The following is a 22,466-nucleotide window of genomic DNA, read 5'->3' on the forward strand; positions in this document are numbered from 1 at the left end:
TCATCAAGTTTCCAGACAGCATCAAAATGGATGAACTAAACTTGCAAATGTTTTCATGGATAGATATGGATGATTTTGAGATGCAGTTGATTGAATTTCAGAGTAGCTCAATTTGGAAGCAGAAATTTGTTGACCTTAGAGTTGACTTGGAAAATATTGAAAGAGAGAGATTAGAGATGAAAGTAACAAAGAGAAATGCGGAAAACGAAGTATTAAGGACTTGGAATACTATTCCAGAAAATTATGTCTGTTTAAAAAACCTTGCAACAGCATTGTTAACCATGTTTTCGTCTACATATGCTTGCGAATCTTTGTTCTCAATTATGAACTTTGCTAAGTCTCGTAACAGGAGTAGCATGACAGATGAAACTAGCGCTGCATGCATATCTCTCAATGTTACTAAATATAAACCCGATGTAAAATCTCGGTCATCAGTTATGCAGCAGCAGAAGTCTCACTGACAGTATATAAAAGGAGTCAACAAGTTTTTTATCTGTTGTATTCTATTAAAGTCACAAAAGCTTAAAGGCTGTTCAAATGTACTTCTGAAGGTTAAATAAAAAAAAAATCTCGTTTTTTTTATACTATGTTTTACTGCACTGAGGTAATTTATTATTTTTTTGTTTAAAAAGTTCTTAAGAGATACCAAATATGTTCTAAAAAAATGGTTGGCACGTCGAAAAAGTTTGTGTCAGAGTCTTGGCTGATTTTGGCACGCACTCTCAAAAAGGTTGCCCACCCCTGGTGTAGACTGACTCGAGTATGTAACCAGTCAGTGTAGAGATTTATCATATAAGTGATCCAGTCTGTCGATTCTATATAATCGTTCAGACTCGATTAATGCCATAGTGCCACATGTTAATTATATCATTGCAGAGATAGGCAGGCCAGTGTTGCAGGGATGTCAGTGGATACCCTGAGGTCTGTGTAGTTATGGATACATTTTTCTGGTGATAAAATTTTCATTGATTATGTGAATCCCATTTCCATGTGTTCATTTGCATGTTTTTGTATGTACTGTGTTGTGTGGTGAGTCAGTAGAGAGATTGCTGTCTGATTGCCTAATGATGTCATTAGCATGTGGGGTATGCTGACGGCATTATTATGCTGTAGGTTTGTGCAGTGTTGTTATCAGGTATACAATATTACTGCCCTAGGAACTGTGTTGAGGCTTTAAGGGACCCCTTTGATATTCAGGGGAATTCACAGTACTTAATGAGAGCAGGCAATTTATTTGTTAATTGCTTAATTAAGAGAATTAGCGCCAGCTGTCCGCGTAACGACGGTATTTTATATTAACGTAAATTGCCTTACTAAAGTAGTTGTGATTGCTCACAGTAGTCCCTTGCAACGGTTGCAAGATAAGGGGGGCAGTAATATTAGTATACTCTTGTTGTGCCTAACTGTGTATCATTACTGTATGGGTACAGCAATTAACGAGTTGCAGTAGCCGCAACCTTATGTGGGCTGTGCATTTATGTTGTTATGCATGCCATTGTAAGTGTGACCTATGTAACACTGGGGTTTCTTTGTTTTTTTAAGTTGTGTTGAGGACTTAAAGATTCAGCAAGTTAATTATAGGGTAATTAACTGGATAAGGGGTGCACACTTATTGTTGAGTGAGTGAGAGCTGTTAAGGAGAGCAGTGTTGAGCTTGTTGAGATACGTTTCCAGTGCAATTAATTGTTCGTGTGACAACTAATTGACCACTCTAGCTAATTATGTGATTAGCATTCTCATCATGAATTCACGTAGTGGGAGAGGATCTGTCAGAGTCTGTCAGTATTTGTGTTAACGTAATTTGCTCGAGACTAATTACCTTTCTGGGGTAGAGCAATTAGTGACTTATGATAATTAGTGGAGGAATTAACGTCTGGAGTCTTGAGGACTCAGATGACTCGGTAAAGCGAGGTCATGGAGCTAGCATAAATTGTTATATTGATCATATCGTGTCTGATGACAGTGGATTAAGATGCACTCATGTTAATTAGGGGAGTAATTAACTCCTCTCCCGTGAATTCACAGTGTTTGATGAGACCTGCTTAGGCAGTGCGGAGTGAGACGTATTTATGTTGATTAATTATCGGTCCTGGTGACAGTTAATTAATTGCTCGGGGTTAATTAGGGTAATTAACAGTCATTAAAGTAAAGTTTGACATAGACTGTTGAGAAGCTACCAATTTAGGGTAGGCTTAGTTAACATAACTCAATTGGGCTGTAATTAGTGGTCCGTTTGACTTTAATTAAGAATTACTCACTGAATATTTGCAAGGAGTCAAGTGTGATGTAATACAAGAGAGACTTTGAGTTATTGCTAACAAGTTGACTTGTGTTAAAGGAAACAAGTGGTAATGATTAACGTAGAGTATTATCATGTTGTTGTCTAAGAAAGACAATTGTTTGTGATTAACGTAGCACTTTGTTGCTGACTGCTGTGATCAGTCAATTAACGTAATTAATCACATAATCAATTTTGTAATTGATTAAGGCAATTTCTTTTGTTTATCGTCTGGTGACGAGAGTAAAGTAACTTAGGGATTGCTAGAGCTGTGTCTCAGAATCTCACCTTGCCTGGCTTTGTTTACTGGTTACAGTGCAACTCCTTGCAGGGAGTTGCAAAGAGTGTTCACATTAGGTTGTGATAGGGGCAGTCACTGTTGGTCTACCCGCCAAGTTACGGGGGTCATTCCTGTTATGGTTGGAGGGCCCTAAAGATTGTGATTATAGTATCTGTTACCGTGAAGCCGTGACAATATTGATTGCAAGCTTGTGTCATCAGTGGGCATCCATCATTGTTCAGTTAGTTCACTGGTCAGCCCGAAGTGTCAGCAAGATGGAGACTGCTGTCATTTCTCGAGGGGCTGTTGAATAGCTGTGTTGTAATTGCCACTGGATGGACATTAACGTAACGAGTCACTCTGTAGTGTAACTTAGTCTGTGATATTTTTTTGATTTGCAATATTGCGTCGTCAGTGGGCACACCTGTGTTCAGGTTAGTTCAGTATGCAGCCTCACAGCAAGGGTTGCTATTTAGCTGTTTGTTATAGTGCCACTGGATGGACATTAACGTAGTGTAAACTCGGTAATGTAGTAGTTTAGTCTCTTGTTATTAATAAATTGTTTATTTTATAGAAAACGGTCTTTGATGTCAACCCTTCAACCATTCTTTTCCACCCATGTTCTGCTTTATACGATTGAATGTTGATGTGATCTTTTGATATGACGGCTGTTCTTGGGAATTCGAATTCGAATTCATAGCGCCACATCAAATATAAATATTTGATTGTGAAAACCCGTCGGTTACCCTTTACTAGTTTTAACGTCCTGTTTAACTAGGACGAACCAGCGGCCTATGTGGACAGGTTTTCACCCTAGTGGTGGAAACCTGGCGGTTTTCTCCCGCTTTTCCTTTTTCTACTGGACTCATGCTTAACTGCCGTGAGCAGCCTTTAAACTTGTAGTCCACCTCTTAAGGGAGGTAGGCGTAGAAAAAAATCTCACACCCTCAGCCAACATGGCTACACCAGAAAAAAACTGGAAGAATCTTGAAAGACCTTCAAGCTCACTTGACAAGGCTGCTCAACAAATGTGATAACTGGTTAGAAACAGATCCAGTTCACATCATCTGGTTAGGAATATCCACAAAGGTGGCTAGCCAAAAATTTGACCTAGTAAAGGGAATAATTGAGTCTTATAGACATATACTTCTTGCCGGTAATACTGACCTAGATCAAATATATTTGATTGAATCTGACCTTGCCAAATATGAAGACAAAATTCAGCCCAAGTTAGATCATTATTACAAAGTGCTTGCAACACAAAATGTTTCTACTGGGTTGGAACACCTTCAAAGTTTACCTATACCAAAGCAAGCACCCAGCTCTTCAGATAAAATAAATGAGCTACCTCAAGATGAGGATATTCCTCTAATAAAATTAGATCTTTACACTGGATCCATAATTGTAGTTAAACCTTCAGTTTCTACAGTCTCATATAATACAACTTCACGTAATAGTACATTAACAGAATCAGAACCATTTTCAGAAAACTCATCCATATACTCTATGGATTCTGTAAATTCAATACATGATGCTACTAAATTAATAAGCCTCCCAAATGAACCCCAGAGAAACAAGTGAAGCTGCAATTGAAGATGAACCTGCAACAGACAGTGAAGCTAAAACAGAAGATGAAGATGCAGCTGTAGCTGCAACAGCAGTTGAAGTTGGATTAAAAGCTGAACCTGAAGTAAAAGCTGAAGCTGAAATTAAAGCTGAGGCTAAGCAAAATTAGTGATGGTCTTAATCACTTAAACTAGCCTCATAGAGGTGATGCTGAACCTATTAGCATTAATCAAGCCATCCAGTTCCAACAAGTGGTGACAATGAGAAGATTATCATAAATCTCGTGCACCAGCAACTGGACTGATCTCAACCAGATCAATCAGTTGACTCCTTACAAGACTTTAATTTACAGCTCGAGTCACTGTTATGATCCTTCAGCAGAGAAGTGGATCAACCTACTGCTGATTGAATGACTGAAATTATAATCCAGAGAAAACATGTCTAGCTAGGTGCTAAATTAATTATATTCATACCAGAATGGACATGTCCTGTCAATGCAGGATATATTAACAAGTTTGTTTAATATAGTAAATAATAAACAAGCAAAACAGGCACTCAATGCTTATTCTGAATCCACAGAAACTGTACCCACATCAAGTTCCTTAATTGAAACTTCTAAAGTGACGCAGTCATTAGGTAACAAGGGTACTAATAATCAATGTAAAACCAACAGGTCAAATACTGATTTATCAGTGAGACCTAAGAGTCTAATAAGTGCTCCCAAGAACCCAATAATTACTCCCAAGAATACAACAAGTACTCACAAGAGACAAACTAATAAACACATGCAAGCAACAAAACCTTCAAAACCTGTAGACAATGTTTCACCTAAACCAGTGAATATTAAACATGCTGTAAGCTGGGGGGTTATGTTTGTTTTGTCATCAAAAAGATTCTCTGTACAAATTATCCTAATAAAGATACCAGAGTCAGACGACTCCAACAGTTACACAAATGTACTAGGTGTCTCAAACCACATAATACTAACAGCTGTGAAACCCCACTGAACACCTGCAATAGATGTAGAAGGGGCAAACATCATGCTGCATTGTGCAAATTTGTCAAATCAAATTATTCCAACTCTTGGGTAGGAGGTAGAGAATCTACACAAGTACAGTGCTGTAAGGTACGAGAAATTTACAGCGCAATATCACCAGCATCTAAAGTTGATGCAATAGTGTCCACTGCCCAACTTCAAGTAAAGAATAAAGAGGCCAAGATTTTCATTCGAGGCCTATTCGATCAAGGGTCCCAGAAAGCCTTCATTACCCAGAAAGCGGCAGAGGCATTTAAATCAAAACCAATCATACAGGTAAAATTAAACCTGTCAGGGTTCATGATAAATAGAGAACCCCAAGAATACTCATTAGTACAACCGCTCGTACGCCTAGGTGGTTATGTCAGGTCTATTGAGGCCATAGTTGTAGATCAAATCCCATTTGACCTAAATATTTAGGGTCTAGGGTACACAGCCAAATTCCAGCAGGAAAATGAAATTAAATTGGCTGACAACCAGCTAATGTCTGACCGCCTTAACAATGTAAATCTACTAGCAGGAGCAGACTACTACTACCAGTTTATTAATGGTCATGTTAAAAAACAGAGCATGAATCTGCTCAAATCTGAAGGTGGCTACCTACTTACAGGTAAACTTTTAAACCCGAACAAGCCTATGCCTGATAACAACAATATTAATAAAAAATAATCAGCAGTAAATTAATTCTCCAGCAACAAGCCTAAAGGAGAAATCCAGCTGAGTAATAAACCCAGATTGAGTCTGGTACAATTAATATTCGCCGAGATGTTTCTATGAATCTCAGTGGAAAATCAGTGGTCTGCAGCCTAAACAGGTGCATGTCACAGCGACCAAGTCTCTGACTCCACTGTAGACCCAGAATTATTTTCGACAATAATAATTGACCACACTCAGTCTCCCCATGTAAATTAATAAAATTAAACTAGAGATTCTAGCACCCAATGAATCTAGCAGTTCCATGAAGTCATCAAGAAACTTCTATACCTGCAAATTCACCAGGACCAAAGTCCAGTCCAAGGCCCAAAATAATCTAGCACTTAAGGTCTCCCAAGAAAACCTTATATCAGTCTTAACCAGACAACTATATTTATTCAAAGTTTTCTGCACTAGGATTCTAGTGATCTACCTGCATTAGTTTTGACTGAGCTGTTTTCTTTTCGCTTCTGCTCTTAAGCAAACTTAGGAACGTTTTTGTAGAAGCGCAGCACGAGCAAGATTGCAAACTTGCAAATTTGTAAGTGAACATATAACAGAACTATTAAACCGTGAAACGTATAAGTTGGGATAGTCCATTACAAATTATTTTCCAAGCAAGATTGTTTGTAGTAACAACATTAATTTTTTCCAGCAACCTTAGGTTTCCCATCATTTAATGAATTATTATTAAATTTTAAGAATTGTGACTTAACATGCTTAATACGAGTAGGCTTACTGCTCACCCATAAATCTTCAATTGATTCTGTGCTTAGTTATCCCTCAAGAAGGATCCTGCAATTATTTAACCTAAACAAACGAGTAGAATCAACTGCTCACCTGTGAATTAACATGATAATTTGAGCACATTATTGTTTGCCGTGATAATTTGAGCCTATTATTACTCCCCACAATAATTCAAACGCCTAATGCTCACCATGATATATGAACGCCTTATTGCTCCCCACGCTAATTCGAGCACATTGTTGCTCAACATGATCATTTGGGCCTATTGCTCATGATGATCACTCGAGCATATTATTGCTCGCCATCATCATTTGAGCGTATTATTGTTCCCTAGGGTAATTCAAGCGCATTATTGTTCGTCATGATAATTCGAGCCCATTATTGCTCCCCCACGATAAATCAAATGTCTAATGCTCACCACGATAATTGAACGCTTATTGCTCCCCACGCTAATTGAACGCCTTATTGCTCCTCACGCTAATTCGAGCACATTGTCACTAACCATTATCATCGAGTCCCTTGTTGCTCATCATATGAGCCCCTTGTTGCTCTCCATCATCATACGAACCCTCTGATGCTCATCATATGAGCTCCTTGTTGCTCACCATCATACGAGCATATTATTACTCACCGGAAAAATTCGAGCCCTTATTGCTCGCCGTGATAATCTGAGCCCTTATTGCTCACCGTGATAATCTGAGCCCCTATTGCTCACTGCGATATTTAGAGTTCATCTTGCTCACTAGGATAACTTGCAAATATTTTTGCTCACCATGATAACTTGCAACTATTATATGGTATACCTAGCACATAGTATACAAAGCAGGTATTATACCCAGCAGATGTTATACCCATCGTGAAATATACCCAGCAGGTAGTATACCCTGAAGATAGTATACCCAGCAGGTAGTATACCTAGCAGGTAATATACCCAGCAGGTAGTATACCCATCAGGTAGTATACCTAGCAGATAGTATACAAAGCAGATGGCATACCCATCAGATAGTATACCCAGCCGATGGTATATCTAGCAGGTATTATATACAGCTGGTAGTGTACCCAGAAGGTGGTATACCCTGCAGACAGTATACTCAGCAGGTTGAATACCCAACAGGTTGTATACACAGCAGGTAGTATACCCAGCAGGTGGTATATCCAGCAGGTTGTATACCCAGCAGGTAGTATACCCAGCAGGTGGTATATCCAACAGGTAGTATACCCAGCAGGTGGTATACCCTGCAGGTAGTATACTCATCAGGTGGTATACCCAGCAGCTGGTATTCTCAGCCAATGGTATACCCTGCAGGTGGCATATCCAGACGGTGGTATAGCCAGCAGGTGGTATATCCAGCAGGTTGTATACCCAGCAGGTGGTATATCCAGCAGGTGGTATATCCAGCAGGTAGTATACCCAGCAGGTGGTGTATCCAGCATGTGGTATATCCAGCAGGTAGTATACCCAGCAGGTGGTATACCCAGCAAGTAGTATACCCAGCAGGTGGTATACCAAGCAGGTAGTATACCCAGCAACTGGTATACCCAGCAGGTTGTATACCCAGCAGGTGGTATACCCAGCAGGTTGAATACGCAGCAGGTTGTATACACAGCAGGTTGTATACCCAGCAGGTTGTATAACCAGCAGGCGGTATACCCAGCAGGTGGTATGCCCAGCAGCTGGTATACCCAGCAGCTGATATACCTAGCAGGTGGTATACCTAGCAGGTGGTATACCCAGCAGGTGTTATACCTTGCAGGTGGTATACCCAGCAGGTGTTATACCTAGCAGGTGGTAAACCCAGCAGTTGGTATACCTAGCAGATGGTATACCTAGCAGGTGGTATACCCAGCAGGTGGTATACACAGTAGGTTGTATACCTAGCAGGTGGTATGTTATACTCAAATTATATGGCGGTTGAGACATAACCAATCACAGGCGAGTAGGCCTCTGACGTCACGCCAGACAGAGGAGCACCAGCCGTGCTTGCAGCAGGCTCAGTTCTCTCACAGACCCAGAGTAGGTTAGGACCTCGGCTGGCCAGTTATACACCTTGCTGTCTTAATCAATAAAACTACAGAAGTGCCTACTGTGTATAACATTCAACCCAACAAGACAACGAATACTGGTCGCAGCAGTGGAATCCAGAATTATTTTTCTGGAAACGAAAATTCAAGTACCCACATCGCCACATGTTCCAGTCGCCACCACCGCCATCCTGCCAGCCACGCATCAAATATTGTGCCTGATCGGGGTCCTGCCATCAACCACTACTCCAGGTCAACGTCTCAGAAGTAAGGGTCAACATTTTCTTGTGAGAATGGTAATTCATCAGTGAGGAGAAAGGAAGATTCCCGCACCAGCCATTTTTGAATCTCGCGCCACGTGGAAACCTGCACCCACCACCACCACCCAAGCCCACATCAACAAGCCTTGTGTGTTGCCTGTACCGTTCCAGCTATTGCAATCATCTTCTACAGCTTCAACTGCTCTGCAGCTGTGTTGTGCAATTTATTGAGAAACAATTGCCGAAAAAAGGACTACAACCATCTGTCTAGCGTCGCCAGCTCCCAGTCAAGACGCCGCAGCGCCACATTGCCTCCTCTCACCACCATGTCAGCCCCCTGCTACATCATTTTGCAGTGAACTCCTGCCTAGCAAATCGTGCTTCCTCCACCGCCATCGACGCAATATCATGGTCTCAGAGTTTATCTTCGCGCTCCCAACATCAATTCCTAGTGTAGGGTCTCCCGAGCTTCGTGCCACTGCCGCTAGGAGCGCTGCCGTCGCACCAGATTGTAAACAAACCGTGCATGTGCCTCTTCACACGCCTTGTCGCCGTTTTCTTCGTGTTGGCCACTGTTATATTGCAAATCCTGCAGCCCTCAGTTAAGTAATTAAGAACTAAGATATCGTGTGCTATGTTTTAAAGAGGTTTAACGTAAATATATCCACAATATCTTATGAATTAACCATTCAGTGACTTATTAAATATTGGAGCTGGTTCAGTACTCCACTCCCACAGTTCCCTGAGTGATTTCAACATTCATGCTTCTCAAAGTAATTTCATTGTGCATTAATTGTGTTGATAGTGTTACTAGCAAATTCAAAGTCAAGAGAAGTAATACTTTAAAACAGTCACCCATACCTTTTCTAAGTGGTATTTCAGGAAATAAAGTAAAAGTTCAGGGTGAAATTGACCTCCCACTCAAGTTAAATGATGGCACATTGTCTATAACATGTTTAGTTGTTGACATTATTCATTTTCCTGGAGACATTCTCTTAGGTCTGTACACAATGATTGATGAAAATATTGCATTGTTTCCCCATCGTTGGAACATTAGTATCAAAGACCACGTCATACCATTGTGTAGCATTTATCGACAGGGCCATGAGTTCAACCTCCAATCAGACTACGTTAATTTTGTTGACACCCGCCTTGCTAGCGTAGGTTTGTCAGATCCTTGTCGTGGTAGCATACCCGAGAAAACGGGAACTCGATTGAAGCATCGTACGTGTACAGTTGCTAGGAAGAGTGAGTATCGGGACTTTCTGGAAGGGGACGCCCTAACGGATTCTCGTTGTCTCGCTCGCCTGGCAGTTTCCATCTCTGAAGTCAGTGGTTCCACGGCTACTGACACTGTGCTGCACTCTCATTCTCTCACCAGAATAAGAGTTGAGGTTCAGGGAGTGCCTGAGTTGTCGGATGTGATTGCAGAAAGTGAAACATGTAAAGTGAATGGTACGTTTGTTGAACCCTCCTGGCACACAGTGCAGGATGGTACTGTTACATTATTTATTGCAAACACTAGTAATGCCGACATCCATCTCCAGTCTGGCACCCATGTTGTAGATTTTGCCCATTACTCATTACCGGTGCGAGTTGTGGATGATGTCTCCATGGATCATACTGTTTGTACTCTCATACCAGGAGAACAGGGATCTCAGCCAGAGGTGCAAGCACAACATCTCAGTCCTACTGATTTTCCTGACTCTGTGGCTCAGCTTTTGGAAATTTTGAACAGGAATAGAGCCGTTGTTGCTCTACCAGGAGAAAAGTTAGGTCTCACTCCTCTTATTACACATAAAATTCCCCTTGAACAAGGAACTACGCTTATTTATGTACCAGCTTACCGTCTTCCCCATTCTCAGAGAGCAGAAGCTGATAGACTCATAGAGGAAATGTTACAGAGTGATGTAATTGAATCGAGTGGAACGCTCCATTGATTCTTGTACCAAAGCGAGATGGGACTTGGAAACCTCTAATCGATTATCGGAAGCTTTACAGAGCAACGATACCTGATCGTTTCCCATTTCCAGTTCTAAATAATTTGTTGCAAAGTATTGATCGAAATTTTCAACATTATTCTCAACATTATTCTCAACATTTAAATTTGTTGCAGGAATTCTGGCAAATCCCCCTTGATGAGGAAAGTAAACAATTGACAGCCTTTAGTACTCCCAATGGTCATTTTCATTTCAAAAGAATGCCATATGGCTTGCGGAGTAGTCCAATAACCTTTTTACGGCTCATGACAAATCTATTTCGTAGATTGATAGGAAGTACTTGTCATGTTCATAGAAAACGGTACCATCCGTTTGTATGTGCTGCGGCTCAGACGCCAGCAGAGAGGTAAACAGGAGAGCATACTGCCCTGCTGGTGGTGGTTTGCCACTGACAGGGTGACGTTTGCTTAGCCATGGGGATGTCTCGCCCTCCAATGACGTGGACGCTGTCAGCTGGTCTGGCGTTTACGGTGCCGGTGGACCATCCATTGGTTGGTGTCGCCCTGGTGGACGTGCTGCATGTGGAGCTGTCGGACCTGGTGGGCATCCAGCTGCTTCAGGGCCACCGTGCTGTAGTCAAGTTCCGCCTCCAGGCTGCCTTTCAGGCGTTTCTCGAGCGGTGTGAGGGGCGTGTTTACCCTCTCCCTGATACTGCTGGCTCCGTTAAGGTAGTGAATCTCAGTGTCACATTGACGTCTGTGACGGTGCATGGTGCCCCCTTCGAATTTCAGGACGACTTTTTAACCTCCTGTTTCGAACGGTTTGGGGCTGTGTTAAGTGTTCGATGGAATAAGGTCGTTGCCGAGCACTGTGTTGGTATGCTTGACGGCTCCCGCACCCTGCCGATGTCGCTAAAGTGTAGTGTACGGTCGTCGATGTCCGTGTTGGGTTACACGCTCCGCTGCCAGTACCGGGGTCAACCGCGCACCTGTTATCGATGTGGTCACGAGGGTCATCTGGCTGCGGCGTGCGACGTGGGAGCAACTGGTCGGGTGCATGTTCTTCGTGCGGAGGATTTTCTGCCCCTGTTGCGTTCGGACGGTGTGGGTGCTGTGCCTGAGGCGCCTGACTGCCTGTCTGCTGCTCCGCCTGTTGAGGCGGGTTCTCTGGCCCGTGCGACACGTCAGGTGACTGCTGTGGCCCCTGGGGTTGTTGAGCCGGTGTGTGAGGGTGACGGGGCGTCGCCTGCGCTGCGTGTAGTGAAGGGTGTCCCGGTGGAGGTTCATGTCCCACCCCCGCCTGTGGATGTGGTAACGGCTCCCGGGGACATGGGTTCTGCTGTTTTGGAGGGGGTGCTTCGGCAAGGTGAGGTGCCTGCCGTGCCTGTGTGTGTTACCGACTGTAGTTCTGCTCTTTCCATTCCTTTGCAGAAGCGTGCACGTCGGTGTTCTGAGGCTGTTTCCGTGGATGATGTAGACAGTGTGGGTGATGTGGCCTCTGTGGACTCTTCGGACGGTGCGGGTGTGGCCTGTGTGGATGTAAAGATGGTGGCCGTGCCTACGGAGGGGCCTGCTGGGCGTGGTGTGGTGCGGCCTGTCTCGAAGCGTTCGCGGCGGGCTCGGAGTGTGTCTCCCCTTTGTGGTGTGCCTTGGGAGGAGGTGGGGGAGTATGGTGCTCAGCTGGCGTCCCCCGCCGTGGATGATGGTGCTGTGCGGGGCTCCGACGTTGCTACCTGTGTCCCCCTTCCTGTTTCACCTGCTGTTGGATCCCCGCAGTGGGGGGTTGTCCCTGATGATCGGGACCTCGTCGTGATGTTGCGGAAAGATGTGCGCCGGGGGGCCTCGGTTCCTGTGCCCTGTGGTGGGGTCGCTGCCGCGCCTGCATCCCCTGCTGTTCCCCCTCCTTCATTGTCCCGGTCTGGTGGTTGCCTAGTCCCGTCTGCTGGGCTCGTGCCCTGTGAGGGTCCGGAGTTGAGCCCTTATCGGGATGCCCGGGTGCTTCCGATCCCATGGTGCTCGTCCACTATCTGGGTATCGTCTGAGAAGGTGTTTGTTAATAGGGTGCCGGATAGGATGTCTCAGCGAGGGTACTGCCTGATGGCCGGCTGCCCACCGACCTGTGGGTGATTTGGGAAGCGTACTGCTTGCGCTTTCCGATACGCAAGTTTCCGGAGAAGTATTAGTTCCTGTCTTGCGCACACGGCTACGCCGTGCCTGGATCAGCTGACTGCCGTGACCACGACTCCCCGCCTCCCGGTGCGGGGAGTCTCCCTCTAACGTTCGCCTCTGTTTTCGTCGCCACTCCTCTCTCTACGGCCCATCACATCTACCGCTTTTGACTTTCTCCTCCTCCTCACCATCAACGCGTCTCCTTACATCTGTCCTGGTGCAGTCATCGGGAGGGTTACCCCTTCATGCAAACTGCACCTATTCTCAAGAAGAAGAAGGAGAGCATACAGGACGCCACCAGCTTTGTAGCTACTAGTCATGCAATCGTTTATAAGTATTAAAGTCAGTTACCAAGCAATGGCTTTATATCAACCCTACAACCAAAACTTCCTCAGTAACACACAAACACCACACTGGCGACGAGGATGAACTGTGAATGCAGGTATTTGTTCAGCTCAAAACAAGAGAGAAGCATGCTGTCTCGCCCAGGAGGAAGAGATGTCTGTGCGCGCCCTACCGATGCTCTGTGCTAACCAATGCTGTGTGCTAACTAATGCTATGTGCTGCCCAGCTATGTGCTGACAAGCTGTGTACTGAGGAACCTGCGATCCATGTGTGCCGATGCTGTGTACGAAACGACGGTTTGATGCTGTTCACAAAACTCGATGTTTTTTGTACGAAACGATGCTTCTTGCTACAAAATTCATCATGCTGTGAACTCTGCTGTGTTGACAGTGCTGAAAACTCATCAAACAACAACATTGCTGACAACTGCTGTGCAGCTGTAGGTAGGAAAAATACCACACGTACACAAGGCTAGGTAAGAAGTCAGTTGGTGCTATATTGTGCACTGTTGTGAATTTTTGCATTAAAATGCTTGTGTGCTTTGCAAAATGAAAGTAATTTCAATGAATTCTTAACTAACATATACAGTGCAGAATTAAAGTAATTACAGTGAATTCTTAACTAACATATACAGTGCAGTAAGTGTTTAGTATTCTGAGGAACATTTTATGTGATTAGTTTACTTTTATACAATAAAAAATGGCAAATATATCTCAGTTTCCTGCATTTGATCCTGACTGTGACCAGACAAACCTGTCACAGAGGTGGACCAAATGGCTTAAAAGGTTTGAAAATTTGTTGATAGTTTCAGACATCAAAAGTGCTGAAAGAAAGCGTGCCTTTCTACTTCATTATGTAGGTGATAGAGCAGGGGTGGGCAACCTTTTTGAGAGTGCGTGCCAAAATCAGTCAAGTCTCTGACACAAACTTTTTCCACGTGCCAACCATTTTTTTTTAGAACATATTTGGTATCTCTTAAGAACTTTTTAAACGAAAAAATAATAAATTACCTCAGTGCAGTAAAACAGTATAAAAAAAACAGATTTTTTTTTTTTTAACCTTCAGAAGTTCATTTGAACAGCCTTTAAGCTTTTGTGACTTTAATAGAATACAACAGATAAAAAACTTGTTGACTCCTTTTATATACTGTCAGTGAGACTTCTGCTGCTGCATAACTGATGACAGAGATTTTACATCGGGTTTATATTTAGTAACATTGAGAGATATGCATGCAGCGCTAGTTTCATCTGTCATGCTACTCCTGTTACGAGACTTAGCAAAGTTCATAATTGAGAACAAAGATTCGCAAGCATATGTAGACGAAAACATGGTTAACAATGCTGTTGCAAGGTTTTTTAAACAGACATAATTTTCTGGAATAGTATTCCAAGTCCTTAATACTTCGTTTTCCGCATTTCTCTTTGTTACTTTCATCTCTAATCTCTCTCTTTCAATATTTTCCAAGTCAACTCTAAGGTCAACAAATTTCTGCTTCCAAATTGAGCTACTCTGAAATTCAATCAACTGCATCTCAAAATCATCCATGTCTATCCATGAAAACATTTGCAAGTTTAGTTCATCCATTTTGATGCTGTCTGGAAACTTGATGAACTTTACTGTGTCTTCCAGTTCTCTGAATTTGGCAAATCTTGTAGAGAACTGCCAAACTGTTGACTCGATGATGTTTACAAACAGCTTTTGAAGACATTTGTGATCTGTTCTGTCATCTTTTAGATCACTGATGTACATCTTTAGGTTTGGAAAGTATCTAAATCTCTCATTACCTACATCCCTCTTAAAAACTTTAAGCTTCATTTCAAAAGCTTTTATGTAACAAATCATAACATCAAGTGTCTTACCAGAGCCCTGTAACATAATATTCAATTCATTTAAATGTTCACAAAAATTTGCAAAAACATCAGTTTACAAACCCACACGTTGTCAGAAAATTCATGGTATGACACTTGTTGGTCGTTTAAATAGAGCTTTATCTCATCTAAGCATTCAATAAGTCGTTTCAGAACCAAGCCTCTGCTAAGCCAACGAACACAAATTCATCAACACAAATAGAAAAAAACTTGCATGAAGACAAATCTTTTGTCAATTGTTCAGCTGTATTTCTTTCCAACTTAAGTATCCTATTTTTAACTGTTTTCCTACTCACAGGCAAATCTTTAATGCGCTGAATAATCTTTTTCTTTTCTGAAAAGTTGTCAAAAAGAAAAGGTGCACATTCTAGCCAAGCTTCTTTAATATACTCCCCATCACAGAGAGGCTTTCCGTGTTGGGCAATAACTTTTGAAACTTCAAAACTAGCAGCAACTAAGTTGGAACTGGGCTTACCTGAAATATAATTCATAAAAGTTTCAGCTTGTGTTTTTTTCTTGCTCAGTTCACGAGAAATTAATTCTCTTTGTTCCTCCTCAGTTTTATTGCTTAAGTTCTTATGAACATTTTCAAAATGTCTCTTTACAGAAGAAGTTCTGTAAAGTTCTACAAACAACTGTGTCAGAACAGAAAATGCATAAAGCTATATCATCCTTCTTAATCATGCCAAACTTTTCAGTCCAGTATTCCTTAAATTCTCTAATATCCTCTTCATTTGACTGACATCGTTTCTTAGCTGGTGGTGGTGACATTCTGTACAATCTGTAAAGGGCATGAAATTAAAATAAGTAATATATTGATATGCATGGAAGAGAAGGAAGACCAAAAGTAAGTCAAAATAGTATATGATGAGTAACTCCAATGAATAGCAATGATAACGGATTGTGTTGTCGTTGTGAAGTGCAGTGACGAGAAACGAATTAGCCTACTTCTACTGAAATGCGAGTATTTAAAGAATTATTTATTTCCTGTTAATATTATAGCACACACAAACTTTGTAGTAAAGTATACGTACGTTTATTCTAATACCAATCAATAAGTTTAATAAGCCAATGTTTGAGGTAAGCGTGACGAGACAATGAACATAATAAAAATCTTCAGAGGATTTTTTTTTCTTCTATGAAAATTCGAGGGTTTTCTTTATTTTACATAATTCCAGAAACAACACCAGCAGCCGCTTATCACAAAGACACTACTTCCTAGGCATTGAGTACTTATGCCAAGAGTTTATAAGACTTCACTTGGTTCGATGGACAAAACCCGTTTTTGTGTGTTTGTGTGGTGTGTTGTGGCGAAACATCGTTGAGTCGATGACATCTTGCTTATGTCAGCTCTGTTCTTAGGGAGCAGGCGAGCGAGTACGTGTGAATTTATGGATTAAGACTATTCTTACAATGACATTGAGTTTCACAAAGTTATTGATTTATAAGGGGAATAATTTTCCCCTGGAGATGAAGTACTGACCGTCTTCTCGGGGAGGAGGCAAGTGAGCAACTGTGAGAAACACTATGAAGCAAGACTGCGAGAGAGAGTTACGAGTCTGAGATCGTCTGATCATGTGTTCATTACGGGGACTTCATGGGGGTGGGGGACTGTTGATTTCACTGGTTATATTACGGCCGTCAATGGAGAGAAGGGGAGAGCATAAGAATTCTTATCATTCTTTAGCTTTCGAAGGTGAAGATGCTTTAGATTTAGATAGTAAAGTGAGTTTAATTAATATGCGTCAAACTGAAGTCGGGCGGCATTCAAACACATGAGGTTTAGGGGGGGGGGAGATGTTGTGGGGGTTTAAATTCAAAGTTTACGAAATTAATTTTTAAAGGTGGGCAGGCATGGCGTATTTTGCCTTCACAGATATGATTGTCAGTGTACACTATGGTTATGGGTGCAGCCTTTAGGTTAGAAAGGCTTATTACATAAAATATGAGCCAAAGTAAATAGAGGGGAATCATCATACATCGGCATGATCGATGACGTAAAAAAAGAAGGTAACTATGGCAACAAGATCAACTTCTTTTTCTTGAGACCTCTTTAGCTTCGTAGAGCTTAAACCTCTTCACCACCAGGACGTACATATACTGTCATGGCATGTAAGCTTATACCCCAAGGAAAGTAGTTTTTTTTTGTCTGTGCTTAGGGTAACATGTGCTTGCATCTGCGCTTAGGGTAACCTATGCTCTTGCTTGCCAGAGACAAGTCATCGGCGTGCCAAGTCTGGCACGCGTGCCAGAGGTTGCCCACCCCTGTGATAGAGTTTGTGACATCTTTGACACACTGAAAGACACTGGTGGTGCCAAAGATTATGACATTGCCAAAGCCAAATTAACTGAGCACTTCAAACCAAGACAAAATACTGCAATGGAAATTATGCATTTCAGGAGAGCCAGACAACTCTCTAATGAAACTGTGGATCAATACCACACACGTCTGCAGGGTTTAGCAGCCCATTGTGAGTGTTCTGATGTTGACAAAGAAATCAAACAGCAAATAATTGAAACATGCACATCTACACGTCTCTGTCGACGAGCTATAGAACTTGTTGATGTTTAAAGTTCTCTTACCAAGATACTGGATATTGCTCGTCGAATGGAAGATGCTGCACGTGATGCTCGTGTCATGGAGTGCAGTGCCAACAACAGTTCTGCCACTGTTACCAACAGTGATGAGGTACATAAGATTCAGGGAGGACACCGTGATCAAAGAAGATATCATGGCAAACCTAACAGCAAATTGAGCCGAGAACCACATCACAAATGGGGTCAAGGAACAAGACTCAAGCAGTCACAACGACTCACATCAGAGGGTGTCAACAATAAATGTTACAATTGTGGAGGAGACTACTCACACCAAGGTAATGTTTGTCCTGCTCAAGGTAAGAAGTGCTATGAGTGTGGAAAACTAGCTCATTTTGGTGCTATGTGTCGTTCCGCACTAAAGAAACCACAGTCAGTGAATAAAAGCACTGTACGAGGATCAGGTCATATGAGTCGAGGTAGTAAACGCAATATTGCACTTCATATCCAGAATGTAAATAATGTACAAGACAATATGTCATTACAACCAGTCTCAGATGACAGTGAATGTGTATACACTTATGGAGTACAAGCAATCACAGATTGGAGTGATCTTCCAAACAACCCAGAGACTATAGTATACATTGCTGGTATTTGTCTCAAAGTTCTCATTGACACTGGATCAAACATTGACACCATTGCTGAGTGCCACTATGAGAAATTTAAAAAACAGTTCCCAAAGCTTGAAAACTATAATGGCAAAGCCACTGCCTATGCTTCAAATGTAGCCTTGCCAGTGATTGGAACTTTCACTACAGAGATTAAGTCAAAGGGTGCAATGCTCATTACTACATTCCATGTTGTTAGGAATGCAAAGGAGTCTTTACTCAGTTACAAGACTTCAACCAAATTGGGGCTACTTCAGCTTTCTAATGCTGTAGCAGTGGAATCTGCAAACAATGTTGATGGTATTGTTGCTGAATTTTCTGATCGATTTGAATCCATAGGTTGTTATAATGATAGCAAAGTACATCTGCATATCAACCCAGATGTAATTCCAGTTGCCCAACCACATCGCCGACAACCATTCCATACTCACGCGAAAGTCGATGCCGAACTGGATAGGCTGATGGAACTAGATATCATTGAACCGGTAACAGGTCCAACACCATGAGTAAGCCCAATTGTCACTACACCAAAGCCGAAGAATCCAGATGAGATATGCATCTGTGTGGACATGCATGTTCCCAAGAATGCAATAATGCGTGAACGCCATCCTACACCCGCTGTAGATGATATGATATACCGCTTGAATGGTGCAACTGTATTCAGCAAGTTAGATTTAAACAAGGGCTATCATCAGCTTGAACTTGATGATGAGAGTCGCTTCATCGCAACGTTTACATCACATCGAGGTCTATATAGGCACAAGCGCCTGAGTTTTGGTATTAACAGTTCTGCCGAGGTATTCCAGCACATCATCAGCCAGGTATTGTAAGATATACCTAATGCTGACAACATGTCTGATGACATTGTTTATGGCCGTACCCAAGCTGAACACGACAAAGCTCTTCGTGCAACATTGCAACGCCTACGAGACAAATATCTGACGCTAAGCCGAGCAAAGTGTGAGTTCAATCAACATAAAATTGAATTCTATGGACACGTACTTAGTGACAAAGGTCTGTCTCCAGATCCTAAGAAAGTTGCAGATATCAGGAATGCTGCACCTCCTTCAACGTCCACTGAAGTACATAGTTTTCTGGGAATGGCAAACTACTGTTCTCGCTTCATTCGAGATTTTGCTACCATTACGAAGCCTCTACGTGAGCTCCTGAAGAAAAATGCATCATGGTACTGGAGCGATATCGAGCAAAATGCATTTGATGCTGTGAAAGATGCACTAGTAGAGAATGCGACTGCTGCGTACTTTGATCCATCAATGGACACTGAGTTAACGGTGGATGCTAGTCCTGTTGGTTTAGGTACTGTTTTAGCCCAACACAAACCTGGTCAACCAGATTCCAGAGTAGTAATTGCCTACGCCAGTCGTTCTCTCACAGATGTTGAGCAACGATACAGTCAGACAGAGAAGGAAGCTCTTGCTCTTGTATGGGGCTGTGAACACTTCAATGTGTATCTGCTTGGTGCACCCTTCACCACGATAGTCACTGACCACAAACCGTTGGAGACCATCTTCAATAATCCAAAGTCCAAACCACCAGCTCGCATTGAGAGATGGGCTCTTCGTCTGCAACCATACAACTTTACGGTGAAATACAAGCCGGATGCAGGCAATCCCGCTGATTACATCAGTCGACATCCTGCCAACAGTTTCACCATTACCAAGCATCAGCAAGTTGCCGAGGAATATGTACACTCTATAACCTGTGATGCAGTCCCTAAGGCTCTTACTCCTAATGAAATCCGTACTGCAACCCTAGAGGACCCAACTCTGCAAGCAACAGTGGATGCATTGACTAAGAAAACGTTTCCACGCATCCCACCCTCAGGAGTTGACCAAGATGCATTCAAAGCACTTGAACGCATCCAGACAGAATTAAGTGTTACGCAACAACGCGACACCGTGCTGCGAGGTACTCGTATTGTCATTCCAGCTGTTCTCCAGCAACGAGCTCTGAAGCTTGCACATCAAGGACACCAAGGTCTTGTTAGGACCAAACAGCTGCTACGAGAAAAGGTGTGGTTTCCTGGCATTGATCGTCAAGCAAAGGACATGCATGATGCCTGTGTCCCTTGCCAAGCTGCAGTGGATACTTCAAGACCAACACCTCTACAACCTTCACCACTACCTGCTGCACCATGGACGGAAGTATCGATGGACTTCTGCGGACCACTACCAACTGGAGAGTACTTGATGGTAGTCATTGATGAACACTCACGTTATCCAGAAGTAGAAATCATCACTTCCACATCTGCAAAGGCTGTCATCCCGAAACTCGACAAGATCTTTTCAAACTTTGGCATTCCTGAAGTTGTCAAGATGGACAATGGACCGCCATTCAATAGACAAGACTTCGTCAACTTTGCTGAGCATATTGGATTCAAACACCGCAGTGTGATGCCACTACATCCTCAAGCAAATGGAGAAGTTGAGAGATTCATGCAACCTCTCATGAAAGCGGTACACTGTGCTCATGCCGAAGGACGATCCTGGAAACAAGCTATGTATGCTTTTCTCAGGAACTACCGTGCAACACCACATGGAACACTGGGCAAGTCGACTGGTGAACTTTTATTTGGACGTCCTATGAGAATCGCACTACCTGTCATGCCAGCCGAGGTAACGGATAAACGTCTCGCTCAGAAGGATGCACTAGCCAAGGGCAAAATGAAAATTGCTCATGATCAACGTGCAAAGGAACATGTCATAAAGGTTGGAGACACTGTTCTAGTTAAAAAGAAAAAAGAGGGAAAGCTAGATGTGCCGTATGATACAAAACCATATAAAGTGATTAGTGTAAAAGGAAATATGGTAACAGCGAGTAATAGAGATCATAGTATAACACGTAATATGGCTTATTTCAAAGTGATTCCAACTAGTGTAGAAAATGATGAAGTGCAAAGTCGTACAAAGGAAAAAGAAAAAATGACTTATAACCCAACAAACAATTCATCAAGGGATGTTCTTGTATTTAAGGACTCTCGTTCTAAACGTCATGTTAAACGCCCTACACGATTTGATGATTAATTGTGTTCCTATGTAATGCAAAGTATTTACTTGTTATGCTGAACTAAATTTAATATTGTTTGAATAATGCAGATCTCTCATTTAATATTTTGTAACTTTGTATTACAGTTTCTTTCATTTTTGTTTAACATTGCATTTGTATTTTTAACATTGAAATCCTTTGTGGTAAAGATTAAGTTGTTTAAATTCTTTGTGTGCTTAATTAATGTTAAATGTATGCAATATCTCTTGATGTGTTAGTAACTTACTTTGTGTTAATAACTTTGCTTTGTGCTACAAGCATGGTAGACATCATGTATTCAATCTTTTTAAAGAAAAGGAGGGATGTCATGTTCACAGAAAACGGTACCATCCGTTATAATGTGCTACGGCTCAGTCACCAGCAGAGAGGTAAACAGGAGGACATACAGGACGCCACCAGCTTGGTATCTACTAGTCATGTAATCGTTTATAAGTATTAAAGTCAGTAACCAAGCAATGGCTTTATATCAACCCTACAACCAAGACTTCCTCAGCTACACACAAACACTACAGTACTCTTCTAGTTTACTTTGATGATCTAATAATCATGTCACAAGTTGTTCAGACTCATTTCCAGAACCTTGAGAAAGTACTTGCAAAGCTCGCTGAAGCTAATTTAAAAATAAAGCTTGCAAAATGTTCATTTTTAAAGGAGAAGATTAATTTCCTAGGTCATACAGTTACACCTTCAGGTATTACATTGAATGAATCAAAGATTATTGCTGCCCGTGATTTTCCAACGCCTCGTACCGCAGAAGCCGTAAAACAGTTCACAGGTCTTGTAGGATTTTATCGTTCATTTATTGCTGGATTCTCTATTATAGCCGCTCCACTTTACAAGTTGCAAAGAAAAGATGAACCCTTTGATTGGGGAGAGGCCCAGGATCAGTCATTCAAAAAACTCAAGTCAGCCTTGATTTCGTCACCTGTCCTTAGGTACCCAGATTTTTCTAAACCTTTTACGTTGGTTACAGATGCTAGTGACATAGGTCTAG

At 42.1% G+C, this 22,466-nt stretch overlaps 1 protein-coding gene and 1 pseudogene across 1 annotated transcript in view; both read right to left on the bottom strand.

Moving 5' to 3' along the window:
- The window catches only part of LOC138367840 (uncharacterized), a 455,100-nt gene that overhangs the window by 188,227 nt on the left and 244,407 nt on the right, over window positions 1-22,466 (bottom strand). The window lies entirely within an intron of this gene.
- Window positions 9,367-17,190, bottom strand: LOC138367663 (EPM2A-interacting protein 1-like; annotated as a pseudogene).

The sequence above is a fragment of the Procambarus clarkii genome, chromosome 23, assembly GCF_040958095.1.
Source record: "Procambarus clarkii isolate CNS0578487 chromosome 23, FALCON_Pclarkii_2.0, whole genome shotgun sequence".
Taxonomy (NCBI): domain Eukaryota; kingdom Metazoa; phylum Arthropoda; class Malacostraca; order Decapoda; family Cambaridae; genus Procambarus; species Procambarus clarkii.